General features: G+C 49.1%; 1 protein-coding gene across 8 annotated transcripts in view; it reads right to left on the reverse strand.

Annotated features, from left to right (window-relative positions):
* The window catches only part of Rad51b (RAD51 paralog B), a 701,675-nt gene that overhangs the window by 6,283 nt on the left and 683,108 nt on the right, over positions 1–12,284 (reverse strand). For 4 of the 8 annotated variants that reach the window (XR_001236786.1, XR_001236785.1, XR_001236789.1 and 1 more), the window contains exons 12-14: positions 11,263–11,416; positions 9,753–9,934; positions 5,810–5,965 (exon numbers count right to left, since the gene is read on the reverse strand). The gene's annotated coding sequence lies outside the window, so the exon portion shown is untranslated. Of the gene's footprint in view, positions 1–5,809; positions 5,966–9,543; positions 9,668–9,752; positions 9,935–11,262; positions 11,417–12,284 lie in introns of all 8 variants that reach the window. The other 4 variants (XR_001236791.1, XR_001236790.1, XR_001236788.1 and 1 more) reach the window with 2 other exon arrangements.

Genomic DNA, 12,284 nt, shown 5'->3' on the forward strand with positions numbered 1-12,284 from the left:
TCATGAAAGATAAATGTTTTGAATCAGTTCAGGACATGGAGGCAGCCATGACACCACAACTAAAGGTTCTCACAAAAGAGAACTTCCGGACCTATTTCAGAAAGTGGCAAGAATGAAGGGGTATGTGTGTTCGAAGAGAGGGAAGGATTTTGAGGAGGGATTAACGACAATGTGCTTTTTACTGTAATAAGTTTAAAAAATTTAAACATTCACTAAATTTGTGGATCGTGGCTCATGCATGTAGGCCAAAAGTCAGTATTCTAGGTATGATTAAAACAAGAATCTTCAACCCAAAAGAAGGCAGGGAAAGATGCAAAAAGTAACAAAGAACAGACTGGATAGATAGAAAACAAATGGTAAGATACACCTAATCCAAACACATACAATACATTTACTTATAAAGAGAGAAATCCTTTTGAAAGATAAAAACACAAACAGTTCAAAAGTAAAAGAAGAAGAAAAAGATATGCCGTGCCATACTTACAAGAAAGCTGGAGCGGGGATACTAATTTGTTACAGTTTGTATCTGGATGTCCCCCAAAGCCTCACGCGCTCATAGATGGGCTCCGGGGAGGTGACTGGATCATGGGTGTGTGATACTCATCACTGGATTAGCCCACTGATTTATAGCTGGGTTTATAGCTGGGTGTGAGGTTGGGAGGTGAAGCCCGGTGGGAAGAGGTGGGTCACTGTGGGTATGGCCTGTGAGGGTTTATGTCTCCCCTTCACCCCCTCTCTGCTGCCCACTGTCCAGCCTGGAGCTGTCTCTCCTCTGCCAGGCCCCTGTGCCATGCCGCCTCAGAACCAGCTGACTATGGACTGAAACCTCCACAAACTGACCCAAAACAAACCCTTCCTTTAAATTGTGGGTGTTGGGTATAGTGCCCCAAAATGAGAAAATAACTAAGACATAATTATACAAAAAGAAGACCTGAGAGCAAGTCACATCACCGGAGATTTTTTTAAAAAAAGGGCAATTCATTATTATAAGAAGAAAATTTTAAGAAGATATACCATCCAGGGGGCTGGGGATTTAGCTCAGTGGCAGAGCGCTTGTCTAACAAGTGTGAGGCCCTGGGTTCTGTCCTCAGCACTAAAAATTTAAAAAAATAATAAATAAAAAAAAATATATATATAACAATCCTAAACATGTGCATCCATTAACAGAATTTATAATACATAAAACAAAAATTGGCAAAACTTAAAGATGAAATAAACAAATCTACAATTACATCATTCTTTCTTGAGAACTGATAGAAAAGTTAGGCAGTAAATCAGTAAAAATATAGAAAATTTGAATAACACCACCAATCTGAGTAACCTAACTGACATTTATGGAACACTCCACCCAACAATAGTAGAACATCTATTTCTATTCAAGTTCCAAAGGAACACCACCAAATTCGATTATAATGTGGACCATAAAAAATAACTAAGACATATTTTAAAAACTTGAAATCTCATCGCAAAATAATTAAGTTAGAACTAAAAACCAAAAAGATGTTTGGAAAATACTCAAATATTTGGAAGTTAAACATTATATTTTAAACAATCCATGGGTCAAAGAAGAAAATGTGAGGATAATTTAAAATTATTTGAAATGAATGAAAATTTAAAAAAGAAATGAAGACATCATTTTTGAGTGTGAAATTCAGTGTTGTTTGTTATATTTACCATATGGTGCAGTAATCGCCACTAATTCCAGAACATTTCCATCACCTCCAAAAAAAAATATCTATTAACTGTAGTGCCTACTTCTGTCCATTCCCTGGAGACCATCAGTCTATATTCTCTCTCAATGGATTTGTCTATTCTGGACATTTCATGTAAGGGGAATTCAACATATGTGGTCTTTTGTGTCTGGCTTCTTTCAGAATTTAAAGTTTTAAATTCTTATGTTAGAAAAAGATAGTTTTATTTTTTTTTTAACATAGTTACCAAGATAATTAATGGGGATAAAATAGTCTTTTCAACAAGTGATATTAGGACTTACAGAAATCAGCTTATAAAAGAATGAAACTGGACCTGCATCTCATACCAGGAAAAAATGAAAGTGAAATCAGCTGGGCATGGTGGCACACACTTGTGATCCCAGCAAGCAAGGAGGCTGAGACAGGAGGGTTGCAAGTTTGTGCCCAGCCTGGCCAATTTAGCCAACTTAGCGAGACCCTGTCTCAAAATAAAGATTAAAACAAACAAATTAAGGGCTGGGGATATAGCTCAGTGTGAAAGTGCTGTGTTCAATCCTCAGTACCAGAAGAGAAAACCCCCCAAATGGATCATTATAGCTGAAAACTTAACAGCTAAAAATGTAAAACTCTTAGAAGAGACGTGGTTGTAAATCTGGACAGCAAGGCTACAATCAATAAAGTGAAAATACCTACGGAATGGGAAAAATGTTTGCAAATCACACGTATGATAAAGGACTTACATGCAGAATGTGTAAATAACTTATAATGCAACAATAAAAAGATAGACAACTGAATTTTTAAAAATGAGTGAAGGATTTGAACGGCCATTTCTCTAAAGGAGTTACACAAATAGGGCCGAGGATGTAGTTTGGTGGTGGAGTGCTTGCCTGGCATATGCAAGGCCCTGAGCTCAATCTCTAAATCCTGCCCCCTCAGCCTTCAAAAGATGCATATTTGTAGTCACTAACAAGTCAAAATCACAATGAGATACCCTTGGGATGGGTATAATAATAAGGGAAAGACAATAGCAAGTGTTCTGAGAATGAAGGAACATTTGGAACCCTCATATATTTCTAGTTGAAATGTTTAAACTTGGAAAAGTTTAGTGGTTCCTCATAAAATGAAGCAGAGAGTTACCGTATGATCCACAATTCCACTCCTAGACCAAGTATGGAAACCACAGGTACACACACTATGCATTAATGTTCTTAGTGGAATCGCATCAGTCAAAATGGGAAACAACCCAACTATGCACCTATGATGGCTAGGTAAACAAAATGTGGTGTATCTGACCCAGGGAATGTTATCAGCTATGTATCACGAATTCTGATACGTGCTAAAGCACGGATGAACCTGAAAATGCTATGCAAATTGAAGGAATTCAGAACAAAATATCACATCCTGTACAATCCCATTTGTATGAAATGTCAAATAAGCAGATCTGTATAGATAGACTGTGGAGCAGCGGGTGCCAGGGGCGGAGGAGTGGGGAGTGACTGCAAATAGATTTCTTTCTGGGGTAATGAAAATATCCTTAAATGAAATAGTGGTGCTGGTTGTGCTGCCTTGTGAATATACTTAAGGAGCCTAGAGAGTTCCGCCTCCAAATGTGGCACCCTGGTGTGCTGATATTTTCAGACAAGGCCCTTGGAAAGCAGCTGATGCAAAAAGTCTTGACTGGTATTCCCTATCTTTCCAAAAACCAGACCCGCCAAAGAGGAAAACAATTGCCTTTGGTCCACTCCCCAAACTCACGGTGTGAGAAGGAAAACTGAGGAACATCTGCACCTAGGCAGACTTGTCATAAGCTGTCACCTACCTATTTCCCAGGTCCATTCATTCTTTTTTTTTTTTTTTGGTTTTTCTCCGGTACCAGGAACCGAACTCACGACCTTGTGCTTGCCAGGCAGGCGCTTTGTCACTGAGCTAAATCCCCAGCCCCCAGGTCCATTCATTCTTCTAAAGAGATCATTGATCAACTGTTCTCTTGACCCACTCATCCCCTCAACAGCCATTGCAATTGTTTACATTTCTCCACCTCCCTCTGGCCTAGGAAGACAGGCAGACAGCATCTAAACCTTGCTGGGTTGGTGGGTACTCACACTCCTGTGATTTGCCTCTATACATGTTCAATAAATTTGTGTGCCTTTTTCTCCTGTTAATCTATCTGTTGTCAGTTCATTCCAGTGGCCTTTCAGAGGACAAAGGGGGAAGTTTTTTCTTTGTCCCTATAATACTAAAAGGCACTGAACTGTATACTTTAAAATGATACATTTTATGGTATGTGAATTACAACTCATTTAAGAAAATAAGGATCTGATAAAAAAGATTTTGTGCCCCAGTATTGATAAGCGATAAATGCTTAATGTGAGGCTAACTCCCTCCAAAGATTACAGAATGTATTCTTTCTTTTTCTCTCTGTCTCTCTTTTTCTTTCTTTCTTTTGTTCTTTTTCTTTCTTTTCTTTTCTTTTCTTTCTTTCTCTCTCTCTCTCTCTCTCTCTCTCTCTCTCTCTCTCTCTCTCTCTTTCTTTCTTTCTTATAATGGTAAAATATACATAACAGACACGTTATTATTCCACCCATTTTAAGTGTACAATTCTGTAGTATTCAGTTCATCCATACTGATCTGCAACCACATCTCTCTGTCTCCAGAACTTTTTTATCTTGTGAAACAAAAACTCTGTAACCATGAACCACTGTCCTCTCCCCACCTCAGCCCTAGCAACCAACATTCTACTTCCTGGCTCTATGAATTTGACCTCTGGGCTCCTTATACACATGGAATCATACAACATTGTGGTTTGTTTTCGGTAAGGTAAAGGGTCCTGTGGATCCGGAGCTAGTCCCTGGGACCGGGTGTCTGTCGTGCTAGCCCAGGAGGACGGGAGAGTCTGCAGTGCAAAAACAGCCCCAGACAGAGTCAGGAGGGCTCGCTGCACCACACCAACAGCTGGAAATTCTTTCTGCTCTTCTGAGTGTTACAAACAGGAGACTTCTCAAGCCCAATCCCAAACACAGGAATTCTCCCCTCATCAGTCTGTCTCCTGGGCCCTACGAGACAGCTGGCCTTCCCACGCAAACGAATGCACTCAGCTGTGACTGCCTTTCCCAGGGCAGCCTGCTCCAGCTCACCCTTGACGGAGAGCGCAGGCTCCTGGAGAGCAATGGCTGGTTTTCTGCTCTCAGTTGCATAGAGTGCGACATGGCGCCTGTCCTAAACGTCCTCGTAGCAATTAATGTCATCACCACCGCCATGGGTTGGGATGACAATGTTACTTCCTTAGTCAGTTCTTTCAGATTCACAGCAAGGATTTGGGTCTTGTACATAACCCTTCCACCAGCTTTCGTGAAAGTGAACGAACCAGTTTCTTCTTATTAAAAATCTTTCACTGGATTGGGGGCAAGGCCGCAGCTGGATTGGAAGCAAGAAGGCCCCCAAACAGAGGCGGCTCTAATAGGCTCTGGATGTCCCAGGTCAAACCTGGCAGGCTAAGCACAGCCTATACTGTGTGTACCCAGACGCAGGGATCTGTAAGTCTTTCCCAAGCGATAAATCTTTGCTTTCTCTAGATTCCCATACGAGCACGCCCGGCTGGCTACCAGTGTGGACAGCCCAACAGACAGCTGGTGCCCTGCTCAACTTCTACAAAACACTTTCATTTGTTGATAGGTTTTTCTTTCCTGCCAGGAACTACAAGGATTAACACGCTTCAGAAATCTTCTACACTAAAAGACGATTCTGCAAGGAGGGCAGGAGGAGCTCTTCCACTTTGCAGGAAATCCTGCTGGAGGACACGATATATAGTGTGGGCATCCAGGGCTGAAGGCATAGGAGGAAAACCATGAGAACAGAAAAGACAGATTTCCACTACAGGCTTTATAAGGTAGTGACCTCCACGGCTGAAGGAAGAAAGAAAGCTATTGCCCTAGAGATTTGGAAAACTCGATTATATGCTTTCGCTGTCAGATACTGAATGTAGCCCTGGAGGTGGCAATCTAGACAGGTAAGACCTTGGGTGAGTTTAGGTGAGCCCTGGATACTCATCCAAGGTCTCTCGGTTCTGGCTGTGGTCTACCCAGTCTGCAGGAGGAAGAGTAGAAGAGTAGCTGATATACCCATGGAGGGCACATGCAGTCAGACTCCGGGCAGCTAAGCTTGGGGCTCCTTATTTTCCTGAGTACAGTCAGGAATCAGGAGACCAGGGCTATGATGTGGTTCTGCTGCTGACTCCTCTTCTGACCTGGGCCCAACTCTGGCCGCGGTTTTATCACCTGTGAAATGTGGGAATCAGATCTGGTTCAAAGGCAAGCAATTTACTAACTATGCATATGATACAATATTGAGTAAGAACTATTCCTTGGCTTGCAGGGCTGTACAAACAAGGAGATCACACACACACACACACACACACACACACACACACACAGTGCAGATGCAGTTGTAATAGGAAAAAAAACAGTATTCTAAGGCAGAATGGAGGAGGACATGAGAACAAAAAAGAGGGTATCCCTGCCAGATTAAGAAAAGTGAATCCAAAAAGGGACTGGAAAGCTGGGTGAGTGCAGGTTGGTAGGCTCTGTGAGCAGAAGGAGGTGGCTATGATTGGGGCGCAGGTACATACTGCATAGTAGGTCCTCAGCAACAGCTGCTGGGTGACCCTGGCAGCAGTAAGGACTGGGCAGGCAGGGCAGGCAAGTCCCTGTCGCTGGCTGGGGAGGGCATGCATGTGGGATTCTGCAAGGGAAAGAGGTCAGTTTGCTGGGCTCTGTGTTAGAGGACAGGTGGACTACAGGAGAGGCTCGCAGAAAATGTCCCGGCGAGAGACAACAGGAACGGCTCACATTTTGATAACATCCTGGAGGTGGGGAGAGATCTCAAAAACAGCGCAGAAGAGGATTCTTTTGGGTTCCAGAAGCAGATCAGACGTGCAAGGAGAGACAGGAGAGGTAGACAACTTCCAGGGAACAGACGTAGAGACAGCTTGAAAAGGGAGGTGGAGCTAGCAGGGATGGCCAGTTCATTTTGTGCGGAAACTACGGGGTGTCTGTGGAGAGATGGCCGCCAGCAGGCAGGCAGAAACGTGGGGTCTCCGCTGCGAGAGATTTGGGGCTCAGGGATGAGATACAGAAGGAATGTGGGGAGAGGAGGTTGCGGAGAAGCAGAGAAAGAGCAATTGGACAGAGAGAAAAGAGAAGCCTGGCGGGAAGGAACCAGGAGAATCCGAGGGCGGGGTTCAGGTGCTGGATGGGAGGCCCAGCAGCTGTGAGGGGCTGACAGTGGGGTGGCTCCTTGCGAGGAAGGGCCAGGTCCTGAGGCCAGGAAGTAGAAACAGGAGCGCAGGGTGCCATGAGTACTATAGAGTAGGGGAACAAAAGGGTGGTATCCAAGAGAAAGGGCTAGGGAAAGCTATCTGAGCCTAAGGAAGAGATAGCTGCGCTTTGGGGCACTGCCTCTCAAATGTGGACACAGGTTCACAGCACTGGGGCTCCTGCTACTGCACAGTTTCTGATCCAGGAAGGAGGATGGGTAGCAATGTGGGACAAAAGAGATAGGCGTTGCTGCCATTCTCCAAGGGGTAAATTATTCATTTGCAAAGTGGGACATCTGCTGCTCTCTATTGAGCGAGGTGGGGATATGAACCATGAGGTGGACAAGAGGAAGCGGGAAAGGGTGAATTGGAGAGGCTGGACCCCCTCAGTAAGCAGCGTTAGAGGTTCTGTGGATAGAAGGTGGAGGCTCATTGAGGTGGGGAGGCCCATGGAGAGTGAAGGCCTCAGGGCCAGAGGGACAGCTGGGACCGCTGGGTGGCTGTGTCTGCAGCTGGTGTTGGCAGGGCCCGCAGCTGCAGGTGCAGAGGGAAGGAGTGGCTGGCCTGGGCGGGTCAGGGGTGCAAGGTGTCAAGGGGGCCCAGGAAAGCTCCTAAGGGGTCATGGGGAGAGGTGGAGCCAAGAGACTCAGGGGGAAGCGGAGGCAGGAAGGGCGAGGGCTGGAAGCTGTGGGCAGAGAGGGGACGCCAGTGTGGAAGACGTGGAGGTATAAGGGACACCATGGGAATTTGGAGGAAGCCAGGCTGAGAAGTGACGCGAACTCAAAGTGGCGGCTGGACAGACGGGAGGCCTGCAGGCCAGGCTCTGAGGCAGGGGAGAGGGCTGGAGAGGGGCCGAGCTGACGGGTGACTTAGGAAGAATGAGGGACCCCAGCAGGACAGGGATGGGGGCCAGGCTCTTGCCAGGGAGGCTGCTGTGGAAAGCCCGCCTTCTCTCTAGACAGGTGGAGCCAGGATGCCCCAGGGTTGAGCAGCTTGCTCTGTCCAGATTCCTTAGCCCCAGTTTTGGAGTTCCTGGGCTGAGACCCCGAGGCCTGAGTTTTACACCCTGGGACTGTAATGCTGAGGGCAGAACATGAAAGGTGACCCTTCGGCGGCTGCCGCACTCCCTGAAGCCTGCTGGGGACTCTGCAGACCCCCAGTATCACAGCAGCTTCTGGGGCCAGGCAGGGTTCGGACCCCCTTCTGAGGTCACGTCTTTAGGCCCCGAGAGCCCAGTAGTTGCTCTTCCGCAGCCCCCGGGCCCTCTAAGTTGCTGCCCGGTCCCTCTAAATCCCGGAGGGGCTCCTGCGTGCTGCTGAGCCAGGGAACGCGTGCGAGTGAGGACCAGCCATCGGAACTTCCTGTCTTGGGAGGACAGGGCAACAGTGCAGTTGGAGTTCCTGCTCCTGATTTGCACGGCTCAGTTTGAGTCTCTTTCTCTCCCTGTGAGCTCCAGTTCAGCCGTTTGCTCTTCATCAGCAGTTTGTGGACACCGTGGGTTCTGGAGAGGCTCAGGGAGGCCTCTGAGAAGGACGGGAGCTCTCTGAGCTGCGCTGGTGCCCTGCAGGCCTGAGCGTTCCTCTGTGGGCATTTGCCCACCCAGAGACCAGAGCCCTTGTCAGGCCAGCCCTGCAGAGGTATCCCCTCCAGACCTCTCGGCATGTTAGGCCTCACGACCACTCCCTGCTGGCAACTGCCACGGGCGCCTTTCTTCCAAAGCCTCCTCTCTTTGCTCCTCCCCGAAGGCCTGGGCTTTCTTCACTTTTCAGCCTACCTCTTCTCTCCTCCTTTCCTATTAAGGCGCGTGGAAGGGCAGGAGGCAGCCAGCCTCCCCGGGCCGGTCCTCCTGCAGTGTCTGCAGCCCATCCCCCTGTGCTGCTGTGCCTTCCTCCCCAGCCTCGGGCCCTCAGTCTGTGCCTCCCTGCTGTCCCTGTGCCCCTTGATAGTTGTCCTCAGGGGGGAGGGAAGCTTGAAAGGTTCTCTGCAGAGACCCCGGGCAGCGGAAGATAAATGGAATTTGTAATAAATCCAGGAGCGAAGTTGTAACTTGACTTAAAAACAAACAAAAGGGCCAGAACTGCACTTAAGCTCAGCAGAAGCTCGTCTCCCAGTGTAAACAGAGGAGAGCAGAAGGCTGAGGAGCCTCCCTCGGGCCTGAGACAGCGAGGGAGGGTCAGAGGCAGGACGGCTGCGACTTCCTCTGGAGGAGGATCGTGGGGGAGGTCTCTGTGGCCTTCTTAAGGGAGAAAGGAGATGTGGGGCTTGCTGTTGTTTGCCCCATTTTCCCATGACTCTCTGTGAGAAGGTGTTTACGGGACTGAGGCAAGCACGCTGTTGGTGGGGCTGCTCCTGTCTGCGCTGGGCGGGGGAGAGAAAAGCTTGTGCTGCTGGAGAGTACCCCGCATGCTGCAGGCCTCAAGCCCCTGTGCCTGGGATGCGGGAGTCCCTGGGCAGGGGCCACAGCAGTCTTCCTGGCATGACCCAGGAGGTCACTCTTGCTAGGAGCACAGTAGCTGCTTAGTAGTATCAGGCCGGACTTACAACAACAGCTCCTTGTCCCTGCGTAGGACTCCATAATTTCCACAGAGCTGCCTCACAGGTCCTCTTCCCTGGAGCCTCCTTGACAGCTCTAGAGTTGGGCAGAACGGAGACCTGCCCACTCCGCCTGAACACAGTGGAAAGGGTGTGTCCTGAGGCGTAGTTCCTACCCAGCCAGCAACGCACTGTGTGATGCTAAGTGAGCAACTTACCCTCTCTGGGCCCAGGTTTCCTCTCTAAAATGTGATTCCTTCCAAGACAGATCAGCGGTCACTCCTTCTAATTCTCTGTGGCTGGGCTTTTCCAAAGTCAGGAGCTCAGGGGGACCCAGTGGGATGTACGAAGCCACAGTTTAGACATAGTTTATCTTTCTGGAGCCTCATTTCAACACTTGCTTCGGAGGAGAAAGAAAGAACCATGATTTTTTTTTTTAACATCGTGAAACAAGTTGTCTACATAATAGAAGGAGATGCAAAATTTACATTTTAAAGGTAAAATAGGAAACCTCAGGTCTCCTAAAGAATATCTTTGTTCTTTTCTGCCTTCTGGGAACTTAGGAGATTTGGGAAGGTATTGCTGAAGGCCCCTCCCTGAGCCAGGCCTGCTGAGAAGCCTGGTGTAGCTTTTCCTAACGGGGATTGGGGCTGCCAAACCATGGGCTGTAGAAACCCACGTTCCTGGTGCATGCCAGGTGGCTGCACTCCCTTTCCCAAAGAGAGAGCTGTTTTCACAGCAGCTAATACAATTGTTTTCATTCTTAAAAAAAAAAAAAAAAAAAAGCCCATGCCAAGGTCCTGCCTTGACTAAGCGCATCAGACTTCCTGGGAAAGTGGTCAGGGCTCAGTGTCTGAAAAGCTGCTGGGGTGATTCCAAAGTGCAGCTTGGGCAGGGTGCGTGGACGTAAGAGTTCAGACCTCAGGGCTCACAGGTCCCTGGAGTGTCTGCGTCCACAGAGGGGAAACTGGCACAGGCAGCCCGCTCCTAGGCCACTGGGCAAATGAAGCTGCATCCCAGAAGCCCCTGCCCAGGACTAAAGGAAAGGGTGGAGAGTTAGGGGGAGGTGGAGACAAGACAAAACCTTGCAGGGGGGGGGTGCTGGGGATTTAGCTCAGCGGCAAAGCGCCTGCCTGGCAAGCGCAAGGTCATGAGTTCGGTTCCCGGTACAGGAGAAAAACCAAAAAAACAAACCAAAAACAAACAAAAAAAAAAACCTTGCAGGGGGCAGGAAGGTTGCAGTGTGTTGGACAGTCTTCCCCCCAAACTTCGCGTCTTTCGCAGACCCTCAGAATATGACCTCATTTGGAAATAGTGTCTTTGAGGATAGACTGAGGTTAAGATACTAGAGCAGGTTGGCCCTTAATCTAATGTCACTTCTGTCCTTGTAGAAGCGGGGGAGACACATTGGAGAGAATACGTTTCTGTTTTTAAGTCAAACTTCATCGCGCCTGTGGTGCTGCGTTATGGCAGCTTGAAGAAGCTGGGACCCGGGCTGCTGTTACTAAGCCCCGGCTGCCTTGCTCCTCTCGTGGCTGAGCGAGGGTCTGTGCCCGCCGCCCCGCCCGCAGTGTGCGGGTGCCGGAGGAGCCCCTGTGACTGCTCTGTTCGGCACAGGTAAGCTCGTTTTACAAAAAGCTGAGAGGACAGAGTGAAATGTGGCTCATGCACAGGGTCACGCTCGAGGGAAAGGTGACAGCAAAGGAGTCAGTTCACTCATGCACTCACCCACGCGCCTGCACTTGCTCGTGGCGCCCCACCGTACGCCAGCTCTGGGAACACAAAGGCACGGAAGACCAGGCCTCAGGGAGGTGGAGCCGGAGGGGTCCACGGTGTGCACAAGAGGCGGTCGGACCCCTGAGCGCTCAGACTCCTTCCAGCCCTGGCATGGGGTGACACAGAGGGAAAAGAGGTGTGTGGCTGAGGACCGCTGTGTGGCTGCCAGGGCGGGTTCTGTAGTTACGGCTGTCGAAAGACGGGGCGTGGGAGGCTGCGGGAGACCAGCGCCTGTGGGAACGCGGCACGACAGGGAGGTGTGCTGTACTGCTCAGAGACAAACACGGGCCCCGCCTGGCTGGAGGAGAGACGGGCCTCAGCGGCCAAGGGTAATTGTACAAAACCGAAAACGCTCCAGAATATTTTCAGTCCATTTGCACTTATCGAATATCAGGCTGGAAACCCCACCAGTTTGTGTAGGATCCTTTCCAGACCTAGGGAGATTTCACAAACTTGGCCTTGTGCAGGGTGAGGTTCTTGAAATTCCGGCCTCCTCGTTCTGAGATCACCCGCCTTCCCACAGGCCGGCAGCTGCTCGCGCACACCTGGCCGCACGGTGAAAGGCGACTTTCTAGACGGACTCTCCCGCCACAAGATGTCTGCGTTCTTCTGGCTCGTTGGTTTCCTCTTTGCATTTTTGGGAGTTACATGACACTCAGCAGCGAGGGATGCTGGCACTCTAAGAAATACAAAGTTCAGGGCCTGAGGCCGCTGCGGCCTCCACTGCGGTTTTTCTGAAGCTTCATTTCATCTGGGCTAGAGGTGAATGCTTCCCTCTGGAGACCCCAGCAGGCAGGCGGGGGCTGAAGCAAAGTTCAAGGAACAGTCGCTTCCACCGTGGCGGGGTGTTTGTCTGGCATAGACACAACCTGACAGCATGCTGCAGGCGGCTCAGGACGGGCCAGCAGGGCCGGATAGACCGCAGAAGCGGCCAAAGGGAGACGTGTGTGCCCAGCTCCTGCTCCTTCCTGAAA

This window comes from Chinchilla lanigera, unplaced genomic scaffold, assembly GCF_000276665.1.
Source record: "Chinchilla lanigera isolate Chin_1 unplaced genomic scaffold, ChiLan1.0 scaffold00065, whole genome shotgun sequence".
NCBI classification, from domain to species: Eukaryota; Metazoa; Chordata; class Mammalia; order Rodentia; family Chinchillidae; genus Chinchilla; species Chinchilla lanigera.